Source organism: Nycticebus coucang, chromosome 11, assembly GCF_027406575.1.
Source record: "Nycticebus coucang isolate mNycCou1 chromosome 11, mNycCou1.pri, whole genome shotgun sequence".
Classification (NCBI taxonomy): domain Eukaryota; kingdom Metazoa; phylum Chordata; class Mammalia; order Primates; family Lorisidae; genus Nycticebus; species Nycticebus coucang.
The window spans coordinates 78,369,873-78,382,596 of NC_069790.1; positions in this window are offsets into that span (position 1 = coordinate 78,369,873).

Below are 12,724 nucleotides of genomic sequence, written 5' to 3' on the forward strand. Positions count from 1 at the left end.
GCATGATGAAACTTTCTAGGGCAGGGGTCCTCAAACTTTTTTAACAGGGGGCCAGTTCACTGTCCCTCAGACTGTTGGAGGGCCGGACTATAGTTTAAAAAAAAAAAAAAAAACTATGAACAAATTCCTATGCACACATCTTATTTTGAAGTAAAAAAACAAAATGGGAATAAATACAATATTAAAAATGAAGAACAAGTAAAGTTAAATCAACAAACTTACCAGTATTTCAATGAAAACTATGGGCCTGCTTTTGGCTAATGAGATGGTCAATGTTCAGTTCCATATTTGTCATTGCTAATCATAACAAGTAATGCAAGTGTGCATCAGTTAGTCTAGATCTGGTTGGAGATTTCAGATGTTTCATTCTGGAAAAAGTCTGTTCATAGACATAAGTTCTACCAAAGATGGTTGCCATTTTGAGTGCATGGTTCCTGAGATTAGAATATGTCTCAGAGGGGAGAGATGCATAGAAATTAAGAAGGCTACTTGACTTGAATGTATATTTTGGAGAGTCACAATTCTGCAATTCAGCCAGTTCCATTTGATAAATCGTATCCACATTTTCAATGTCAATAGAAAATGGGTTACAGAAAAGCTGTATGTCCTGTTCATGGAGACAAAGCTCTTTAAATCTAAATTGGAACTCCTTTTGCAACTTTTCCAGTGAATCTACACATGTTTTATTTGGGAATGCAACCAATGGATTTTCTGCTAACAGATTTTAAGTTGTGGGGAGATGGCAGAAATTTTCCTCTTTCACTTGTTTGATGAGGAGGCCTAATTTTACTTCAAATGCTTTCACATGTGATTGCATATCACAGATGAGCTTCCCCTTTCCTTGAAGTTGCACATTGATATTGTTGAGTAGGACTTCCTGCTCGGGCGTCCGGACGGCGAATGGGGTAGAAATGCGCAGTCCACAGGCATGAGAACTTAAAGAGCAAGAGGAAATGAAAGGAAAATTAGGGCAAGGAAACAGATAAAAGAAATCACCCATGAGGAAGAATCAGCAGAAAACTCCAGGCAACATGAAGAACCAGTCCAGAACAACCCCGCCAAGGGACCATGAGGTAGCTACTGCAGAGGATTCCACCTATACAGAACTGTTAGGAATGACAGAAAGGGAATTTAGAATACACATGTTGAAAACAATGAAAGAAATGATGGAAACAATGAAGGAAACTGCTAATAAAGTGGAAAATAACCAAAAGGAAATTCAAAAACAGAATCAAATCAGAGATGAACGATATGAAGAATATAAAAAGGATATAGCAGGAGCTGAAGGAAATGAAACAGTCAATCAGGGAACTTAAAGATGCAATGGAAAGTATCAGCAACAGGTTAGACCATGCAGAAGAAAGAATTTCAGAGGTAGAAGACAAAGTTCTTGAGATAACTCAGATAGTAAAAGAGGCAGAAAAGAAGAGAGAGAAAGCAGAACGTTCACTGTCAGAATTATGGGACTTTATGAAGCGTTCCAACATACGAGTTATAGGAATTCCAGAAGGGGAAGAAGAATGCCCCAGAGGAATGGAAGCCATACTAGAGAATATTATAAAAGAAAATTTCCCAAACATCACCAAAGATTCTGACACACTGCTTTCAGAGGGCTATCGGACCCCAGGTCGCCTCAACTCCAACCGAGCTTCTCCAAGACACATTGTGATGAACCTGTCCAAAGTCAAGACAAAAGAAAAGATTCTGCAAGCTGCCAGGAGTAAGCGACAGTTGACCTACACAGGCAAATCCATCAGAGTGACCGCAGACTTCTCTAATGAAACTTTCCAAGCAAGAAGACAATGGTCATCTACCTTTAATCTACTTAAACAGAACAATTTTCAGCCCAGAATTCTGTACCCTGCTAAGCTAAGCTTCAAAATTGACGGAGAAATCAAATCATTTACGGATATACAAACATTGAGGAAATTCGCCACAGCAAGACCAGCTCTACAGGAAATACTTCAACCTGTTCTGAACACTGACCACCACAATGGATCAGCAGCAAAGTAAGAACTCAGAAATCAAAGGACAGAATCTAACCTCCACACTGATGCAAAAGATAAAACTAAGCAATGGACTCTCACAAAATAAGACGAATAGAATACTACCACACTTATCAATTATCTCAATAAATGTTAATGGCTTGAATTCTCCACTGAAAAGACATAAATTGGTTGACTGGATTAAAAAACACAAGCCATCCATTTGCTGTCTGCAAGAAACACACCTGGCTTCAAAAGACAAATTAAAGCTCCAAGTCAAGGGTTGGAAAACAATTTTTGAGGCAAATGGAATTCAGAAGAAAAGAGGACTTGCAATCTTATTTTCAGATACATGTGGATTTAAAGCAACTAAAGTCAAAAAAGACAAAGATGGTCACTTTATATTGGTCAAGGGAAAACTACAACAAGAAGACATTTCAATTCTATATATCTATGCACCCAATTTAAATGCTCCCAGATTCTTGAAACAGACCTTACTCAGTCTGAGCAATATGATATCTGATAATACCATAATAACAGGGGACCTTAACACTCCTCTTACAGAGCTGGACAGATCCTCTAAACAGAAATTAAACAAGGATATAAGAGACTTAAATGAGACCTTAGAACAACTGTGCTTGATAGACGCATATAGAACACTCCATCCCAAAGATAAAGAATATACATTCTTCTCATCACCCCATGGAACATTCTCCAAAATTGATCATATCCTGGGACACAAAACAAATATCAACAGAATCAAAAGAATTGAAATTGTACCTTGTATCTTCTCAGACCATAAGGCACTAAAGGTGGAACTCAACTCAAACAAAAATGCTCGACCCCACCCAAAGCCATGGAAACTAAACAATCTTCTGTTGAATAACAGATGGGTGAAGGAAGAAATAAAACAGGAAACCATTAAATTCCTTGAGCATAACAACAATGAAGACACAAGCTACCAAAACCTGTGGGATACTGCAAAAGCAGTTTTGAGAGGAAAATTCATCACTTTAGATGCCTACATTCGAAAAACAGAAAGAGAGCACATCAACAATCTCACAAGAGATCTTATGGAATTGGAAAAAGAAGAAAAATCTAAGCCTAAACTCAGTAGAAGAAAAGAAATATCCAAAATCAAATCAGAGATCAATGAAATTGAAAACAAAAGAATCATTCAGAAAATTAATGAAACAAGGAGTTGGTTTTTTGAAAAAAATAAATAAAATAGATAAACCATTGGCCAGACTAACGAGGAATAGAAAAGTAAAATCTCTAGTAACCTCAATCAGAAATGATAAAGGGGAAATAACAACTGATCCCACAGAGATACAAGAGATCATCTCTGAATACTACCAGAAACTCTATGCCCAGAAATTGGACAATGTGAAAGAAATGGATCAATATTTGGAAGCACACCCTCTCCCTAGACTCAGCCAGGAAGAAATAGAGCTCCTAAACAGACCAATTTCAAGCACTGAGATCAAAGAAACAATAAAAAAGCTTCCAACCAAAAAATGCCCTGGCCCAGATGGCTTCACTCCAGAATTCTATCAAACCTTCAAGGAAGAGCTTATTCCTGTACTGCAGAAATTATTCCAAAAAATTGAGGAAGAAGGAATCTTCCCCAACACATTCTATGAAGCAAACATCACCCTGATACCAAAACCAGGAAAAGACGCAAACAAAAAGGAGAATTTCAGACCAATCTCACTCATGAACATAGACACAAAAATTCTCAACAAAATCCTAGCCAATAGATTAGTTTATCATCAAAAAAGTCATTCATCATGATCAAGTAGGCTTCATCCCAGGGATGCAAGGCTGGTTTAACATTCGCAAGTCCATAAACGTTATCCACCATATTAACAGAGGCAAAAATAAAGATCACATGATCCTCTCAATAGATGCAGAAAAAGCATTTGATAAAATCCAGCATCCTTTTCTAATTAGCACACTGAAGAGTATAGGCATAGGTGGCACATTTCTAAAACTGATTGAAGCTATCTATGACAAACCTACAGCCAATATTTTACTGAATGGAGTAAAACTGAAAGCTTTTCCTCTTAGAACTGGAACCAGACAAGGTTGTCCTCTGTCACCTTTACTATTCAACATAGTGCTGGAAGTTCTAGCCAATACAATTAGGCAAGACAAGGAAATCAAGGGAATCCAAATGGGAGCAGAGGAGGTCAAACTCTCCCTCCTTGCTGACGACATGATCTTATACTTAGAGAACCCCAAAGACTCAACCACAAGACTCCTAGAAGTCATCAAAAAATACAGTAATGTTTCAGGATATAAAATCAATGTCCACAAGTCAGTAGCCTTTGTGTACACCAATAACAGTCAAGATGAGAAGCCAATTAAGGACACAACTCCCTTGACCATAGTCTCAAAGAAAATGAAATACCTCGGAATATACCTAACGAATGAGGGGAAGGACCTCCAGAAAGAAAACTATGAAATCCTCAGAAAGGAAATAGCAGAGGATATTAACAAATGGAAGAACATACCATGCTCATGGATGGGAAGAATCAACATTGTTAAAATGTCTATACTTCCCAAAGCAATCTACCTATTCAATGCCATTCCTATCAAAATACCAACATCGTACTTTCAAGATTTGGAAAAAATGATTCTGCATTTTGTATGAAACCGGAAAAAACCCCGTATAGCTAAGGCAGTTCTCCGTAACAAAAATAAAGCTGGGACAACAGCATACCAGATTTTAGTCTGTACTACAAAGCCATAGTGCTCAAGACAGCATGGTACTGGCACAAAAACAGAGACATAGACATTTGGAATCGAATTGAAAACCAAGAAATGAAACTAACATTTTACAACCACCTAATCTTTGATAATCCAAACAAGAACATACCTTGGGGGAAAGACTCCCTATTCAATTAATGGTGTTGGGAGAACTGGATGTCTACATGTAAAAGACTGAAACTGGACCCACACCTTTCCCCACTCACAAAAATTGATTCAAGATGGATAAAGGACTTAAACTTAAGGCATTAAAACAATAAAAATCCTCCAAGAAAGCATAGGAAAAACACTGGAAGATATTGGCCTGGGGGAAGACTTCATGAAGAAGACTGCCATGGCAATTGTAACAACAACAAAAATAAACTAATGGGACTTCATTAAACTGAAAAGCTTCTGTACAGCTAAGGAGACAATAACCAAAGCAAAGAGACAACCTACACAATGGGAAAGGATATTTGCATATTTTCAATCAGACAAAAGCTTGATAACTAGGATCTATAGAGAACTCAAATTAATCCACATGAAAAAAGGCAACATTCCCTTATATCAATGGGCAAGAGACATGAATCGAACTTTCTCTAAAGACGACAGACGAATGGCTAACAAACACATGAAAAAATGTTCATCATCTCTATATATTAGAGAAATGCAAATCAAAACAACCCTGAGATATCATCTAACCCCAGTGAGAATGGCCCACATCACAAAATCTCAAAACTGCAGATGCTGGCGTGGATGTGGAGAGAAGGGAACACTTTTACAGTGCTGGTGGGACTGCAAACTAGTACAACCTTTCTGGAAGGAAGTATGGAGAAACCTCAAAGCACTCAAGCTAGACCTCCCATTTGATCCTGCAATCCCATTACTGGGCATCTACCCAGAAGGAAAGAAATCCTTTTATCATAAGGACACTTGTACTAGACTGTTTATTGCAGCTCAATTTACAATCGCCAAAATGTGGAAACAGCCTAAATGCCCACCAACCCAGGAATGGATTAACAAGCTGTGCTATATGTATACCATGGAATACTATTCAGCCATTAAAAAAATGGAGACTTTACATCCTTCGTATTAACCTGGATGGACGTGGAAGACATTATTCTTAGTAAAGCATCACAAGAATGGAGAAGCATGAATCCTATGTACTCAATTTTGATATGAGGACAATTAATGACAATTATGGTTATGGGGGGGGACAGAAAGAGGGAAGGAGGGAGGTGGGTGGGGCCGTGGTGTGTGTCACACTTTATGGGGGCAAGACATGATTGCAAGAGGGACTTTACCAGCAATTGCAATCAGTGTAACCTGGCTTATTGTACCCTCAATGAATCCCCAACAATAAAAAAAAAAAAAAGAAAAAAAAGAAATTGTTGAGTAGCTCTTTTACATCTATCAGAAAAGCAAGGTGCCATTTCCATTCTGCATCATTGAGCTCTGGTACTTGTTTTTTTGAAAGCAGAAAAGCTGTAATCTGTGGAAGTAGGTCATAGAAATGTTTCAAAATTCTCCCTCAACTCAGCCAATGGAATTCTGTGTGGTATGGAACATCTTCACAGGCAGCATTTAGCTCAGACAGAAATTCCTGAAATTGTCTGTGGTGTAGTGCATTACCTCTAATGAAGTTAACATAAGATACCACAGTTTTCATAACAGAGTCCCACTTCAGTGATTTACTACACAGCGTTTGTTGGTGGATGAGGCAGTGTATGGCTTTTGGATGAGAATGGTTATGTTTGTCCATCTCTTGGTTAATGCGACCAATTACTCATTTGTTAGACCCTACCATGCTAGGAGAACCATCAGTTGTCACACTGGCTAGTTTTGCCCAGTCCAGCTTCAAACTTTTCACAGTTTGGCAAACATTTTCATAAATATCCTCTCCTGTAGTTGTTCCTTTGATGCTTTGCACTGCAGCAAGCTCTTCTGTGATTTCAAAATAGTCATTCATACCAGGAATAAAAATTAGAAGTTGTGCAGAATCACGAATATCATTACTTTCGTCAAGTGCCAAGGAAAAATAGGAAAGGTTTTTTGTGGAGTTTTGCAAATGCTGATGCAAATTGTCTCCCATTTCTTCAATCCTTCATGTAATTGAGGGTCCTGAAAGACTCACTGTACTAAATAAATCAGCCTTCTCTGGACACATCTCTTTGGCAACAGAAAGAAGGCATACTTTTTTTTTTTTTTTTTCTTTTTATTGTTGGGGATTCATTGAGGGTACAATAAGCCAGTTACACTGATTGCAATTGTTAGGTAAAGTCCCTCTTGCAATCATGTCTTGCCCCAATAAAGTGTGATGCACACTAAGGCCCCACCCCCTCCCTCCATCCCTCTTTCTGCTTTCCCCCCCATAACCTTGATTGTCATTAATTGTCCTCATATCAAAATTGAGTACATAGAATTCATGCTTCTCCATTCTTGTGATGCTTTACTAAGAATAATGTCTTCCACGTCCATCCAGGTTAATACGAAGGATGTAAAGTCTCCATTTTTTTAATGGCTGAATAGTATTCCATGGTATACATATAGCACAGCTTGTTAATCCATTCCTGGGTTGGTGGGCATTTAGGCTGTTTCCACATTTTGGCGATTGTAAATTGAGCTGCAATAAACAGTCTAGTACAAGTGTCCTTATGATAAAAGGATTTCTTTCCTTCTGGGTAGATGCCCAGTAATGGGATTGCAGGATCAAATGGGAGGTCTAGCTTGAGTGCTTTGAGGTTTCTCCATACTTCCTTCCAGAAAGGTTGTACTAGTTTGCAGTCCCACCAGCACTGTAAAAGTGTTCCCTTCTCTCCACATCCACGCCAGCATCTGCAGTTTTGAGATTTTGTGATGTGGGCCATTCTCACTGGGGTTAGATGATATCTCAGGGTTGTTTTGATTTGCATTTCTCTAATATATAGAGATGATGAACATTTTTTCATGTGTTTGTTAGCCATTCGTCTGTCGTCTTTAGAGAAAGTTCGATTCATGTCTCTTGCCCATTGATATAAGGGAATGTTGCCTTTTTTCATGTGGATTAATTTGAGTTCTCTATAGATCCTAGTTATCAAGCTTTTGTCTGATTGAAAATATGCAAATATCCTTTCCCATTGTGTAGGTTGTCTCTTTGCTTTGGTTATTGTCTCCTTAGCTGTACAGAAGCTTTTCAGTTTAATGAAGTCCCATTTGTTTATTTTTGTTGTTGCAATTGCCATGGCAGTCTTCTTCATGAAGTCTTTCCCCAGGCCAATATCTTCCAGTGTTTTTCCTATGCTTTCTTGGAGGATTTTTATTGTTTCATGCCTTAAATTTAAGTCCTTTATCCATCTTGAATCAATTTTTGTGAGTGGGGAAAGGTGTGGGTCCAGTTTCAGTCTTTTACATGTAGACATCCAGTTCTCCCAACACCATTTATTGAATAGGGAGTCTTTCCCCCAAGGTAAGTTCTTGTTTGGTTTATCAAAGATTAGGTGGTTGTAAGATGTTAGTTTCATTTCTTGGTTTTCAATTCGATTCCAAATGTCTATGTCTCTGTTTTTGTGCCAGTACCATGCTGTTTTGACCACTATGGCTTTGTACTACAGACTAAAATCTGGTATGCTGATGTCCCCAGCTTTATTTTTATTACTAAGAACTGCCTTAGCTATACGGGTTTTTTTCCGGTTCCATACATAATGCAGAATCATTTTTTCCAAATCGTGAAAGTACGATGTAGGTACTTTGAAAGGAATGGCATTGAATACGTAGATTGCTTTCGGAAGTATAGACATTTTAACAATGTTGATTCTTCCCATCCATGAGCATGGTATGTTCTTCCATTTGTTAATATCCTCTGCTATTTCCTTTCTGAGGATTTCATAGTTTTCTTTATAGAGGTCCTTCCCCTCCTTTGTTAAGTATATTCCTAGGTATTTCATTTTCTTTGAGACTATGGTGAAGGGACTTGTGTCCTTAATTGGCTTCTCATCTTCACTGTTATTGGTGTACACAAAGGCTACTGACTTGTGGACATTGATTTTATATCCTGTAACATTACTGTATTTTTTGATGACTTCTAGGAGTCTTGTGGTTGAGTCTTTGGGGTTCTCTAAGTATAAGATCATGTCGTCAGCAAAGAGGGAGAGTTTGACCTCCTCTGCTCCCATTTGGATTCCCTTGATTTCCTTGTCTTGCCTAATTGTATTGGCTAGAACTTCCAGCACTATGTTGAATAGTAAAGGTGACAGAGGACAACCTTGTCTGGTTCCAATTCTAAGAGGAAAAGCTTTCAGTTTTACTCCATTCAGTAAAATATTGGCTGTAGGTTTGTCATAGATAGCTTCAATCAGTTTTAGAAATGTGCCACCTATGCCTATACTCTTCAGTGTGCTAATTAGAAAAGGATGCTGGATTTTATCAAATGCTTTTTCTGCATCTATTGAGAGGATCATGTGATCTTTATTTTTGCCTCTGTTAATATGATGGATAACGTTTATGGACTTGCGAATGTTAAACCAGCCTTGCATCCCTGGGATGAAGCCTACTTGATCATGATGAATGACTTTTTTGATGATAAGCTGTAATCTATTGGCTGGGATTTTTTTGAGAATTTTTGTGTCTATGTTCATGAGTGAGATTGGTCTGAAATTCTCCTTTTTGTTTGGGTCTTTTCCTGGTTTTGGTATCAGGGTGATGTTTGCTTCATAGAATGTGTTGCGGAAGATTCCTTCTTCCTCAATTTTTTGGAATAATTTCTGCAGTACAGGAATACGCTCTTCCTTGAAGGTTTGATAGAATTCTGGAGTGAAGCCATCTGGACCAGGGCATTTTTTGGTTGGAAGCTTTTTTATTGTTTCTTTGATCTCAATGCTTGAAATTGGTCTGTTCAGGAGGTCTGTTTCTTCCTGGCTGAGTCTAGAGAGAGCGTGTGATTCCAAATATTGATCCATTTCCTTCACATTGTCCAATTTCTCGGCATAGAGTTTCTGGTGGTATTCAGAGATGATCTCTTGTATCTCTGTGGGATCAGTTGTTATTTCCCCTTTATCATTTCTGATTCAGGTTACTAGAGATTTTACTTTTCTATTTCTAGTTAGTCTGACCAATAGTTTATCTATTTTATTTATTTTTTCAAAAAACCAACTCCTTGTTTCATTAATTTTCTGAATGATTCTTTTGTTTTCAATTTCATTGATCTCTGATTTGATTTTGGATATTTCTTTTCTTCTACTGAGTTTAGGCTTAGATTGTTCTTCTTTTTCCAATTCCATAAGATCTCTTGTGAGATTGTTGATGTGCTCTCTTTTTGTTTTTCGAATGTAGGCATCTAAAGCGATGAATTTTCCTCTCAAAACTGCTTTTGCAGTATCCCACAGGTTTTGGTAACTTGTATCTTCATTGTTGTTATGCTCAAGGAAGTTAATGATTTCCTGTTTTATTTCTTCCTTCACCCATCTGTTATTCAACAGAAGATTGTTTAGTTTCCATGCCTTTGGGTGGGGTTGAGCATTTTTGTTTGAGTTGAGTTCCACCTTTAGTGCCTTATGGTCTGAAAAGATACAAGGTAAAATTTCAATTCTTTTGATTCTGTTGATATTTGTTTTGTGTCCCAGGATATGATCAATTTTGGAGAATGTTCCATGGGGTGATGAGAAGAATGTATATTCTTTATCTTTGGGGTGGAGTGTTGTATATGTGTCTATCAAGCATATTTGTTCTAGGGTCTCATTTAAATCTCTTATATCTTTGTTTAATTTCTGTTTAGAGGATCTGTCCAGCTCTGTAAGACTAGTGTTAAAGTCCCCTGTTATGATGGTATTATCAGATATCATATTGCTCAGACTGAGTAAGGTCTGTTTCAAGAATCTGGGAGCATTTAATTTGGGTGCATAAATATTTAGAATTGAAATGTCTTCTTGTTGTAGTTTTCCCTTGACCAATAAAAAGTGACCATCTTTGTCTTTTTTGACTTTAGTTGCTTTAAATCCACATGTATCTGAAAATAAGATTGCAACTCCTCTTTTCTTCTGAATTCCATTTGCCTCAAAAATTGTTTTCCAACCCTTGACTTGGAGCTTTAATTTGTCTTTTGAAGCCAGGTGTGTTTCTTGCAGACAGCAAATGGATGGCTTGTGTTTTTTAATCCAGTCAACCAATCTATGTCTTTTCAGTGTGGAATTCAAGCCATTAACATTTATGGAGATAATTGATAAGTGTGGTAGTATTCTATTCGTCTTATTTGGTGAGAGTCCATTGCTTAGTTTTATCTTTTGCATCAGTGTGGAGGTTAGGTTCTGTCCTTTGATTTCTGAGTTCTTACTTTGCTGCTGATCCATTGTGGTGGTCAGTGTGCAGAACAGGTTGAAGTATTTCCTGTAGAGCTGGTCTTGTTGTGGCGAATTTCCTCAATGTTTGTATATCCGTAAATGATTTGATTTCTCCATCAATTTTGAAGCTTAGCTTAGCAGGGTACAGAATTCTGGGGTGGAAATTATTCTGTTTAAGTAGATTAAAGGTAGATGACTATTGTCTTCTTACTTGGAAAGTTTCATTAGAGAAGTCTGCGGTCACTCTGTTGGATTTGCCCGTGTAGGTCAACTGGCGCTTAGTCCTGGCAGCTTGCAGAATGTTTTCTTTTGTCTTGACTTTGGACAGGTTCATCACAATGTGTCTTGGAGAAGCTCAGTTAGAGTTGAGGCGACCTGGGGTCCGATAGCCCTCTGAAAGCAGTGTGTCAGAATCTTTGGTGATGTTTGGGAAATTTTCTTTTATAATATTCTCTAGTATGGCTTCCATTCCTCTGGGGCATTCTTCTTCCCCTTCTGGAATTCCTATAACTCGTATGTTGGAACGCTTCATAAAGTCTCGTAATTCTGACAGTGAACGTTCTGCTTTCTCTCTCTTCTTTTCTGCCTCTTTTACTGTCTGAATTATCTCCAGAACTTTGTCTTCTACCTCTGAGATTCTTTCTTCTGCATGGTCTAACCTGTTGCTGATACTTTCCATTGCATCTTTAAGTTCCCTAATTGACTGTTTCAGTTCCTTCAGGTCTGCTATATCCTTTTTATATTCTTCATATCATTCATCTCTTATTTGATTCTGTTTTTGGATTTCCTTTTGGTTATTTTCCACTTTATTAACAATTTCCTTCATTGTTTCCATCATTTCTTTCATTGTTTTCAACATGTGTATTCTAAATTCCCTTTCTGTCATTCCTAACATTTCTGTATAGGTGGAATCATCTGCAGTAGCTACCTCATGGTCCCTTTGTGCGGATGTTCTAGACTGGTTCTTCATGTTGCCTGAGTTTTCTGCTGATTCTTCCTCATGAGTGATTTCTTTTATCTGTTTCCTTGTCCTAATTTTCCTCACTTCCTCTTGCTCTTTATGTTCTTGTGCCTGTGGACTAACGGTTACAGGACCAGACGGGTGAGAAGGTTGAAGAGCAAAAAAGGGATGAAAGAAAGGAGGACTGAGTGATAAGAAAAAAAAGAAAGATAGAGAAAGGAGAGGGGGTGGGTATAAGGAATATTGACAAAAAGAAGAGAGGCCCAGAATGAGGGAGACAGGGCAATATAAGTGTACAGTAGGGTACTTTGACACAACCTTAAAAAAACCCCACCTTCCTGGGGTGCCCAGTTGGGTGGTTCCCTTGAGGTCAGCAGCTCGTTGCTAACCTGATCAGACACAGTACCCCACCTCCACCAAGTAGACAGGAAAGACAAAAATGCTATATATGAAACCAAAACAAGCAAACAGAAAACTTTACGGGGATAAAATTGGGTGAAAATACAAATGATAGCGGTAGAAACACTGGCAAAAATGAATTTCTAGTTATTAAAAAAGGCAGGAATGGGAAATTATAATTAAACTAGAAAAATTGAGAAAGAAAAAGGGATCTATATGGAAATGATTGAAATTAAATAGAAAAGAACATCAACAATGCCAAAATAAACAAAAAAAAAACAACCAGACAAAAAAAAAAAAAAGAAAAAAATACACAA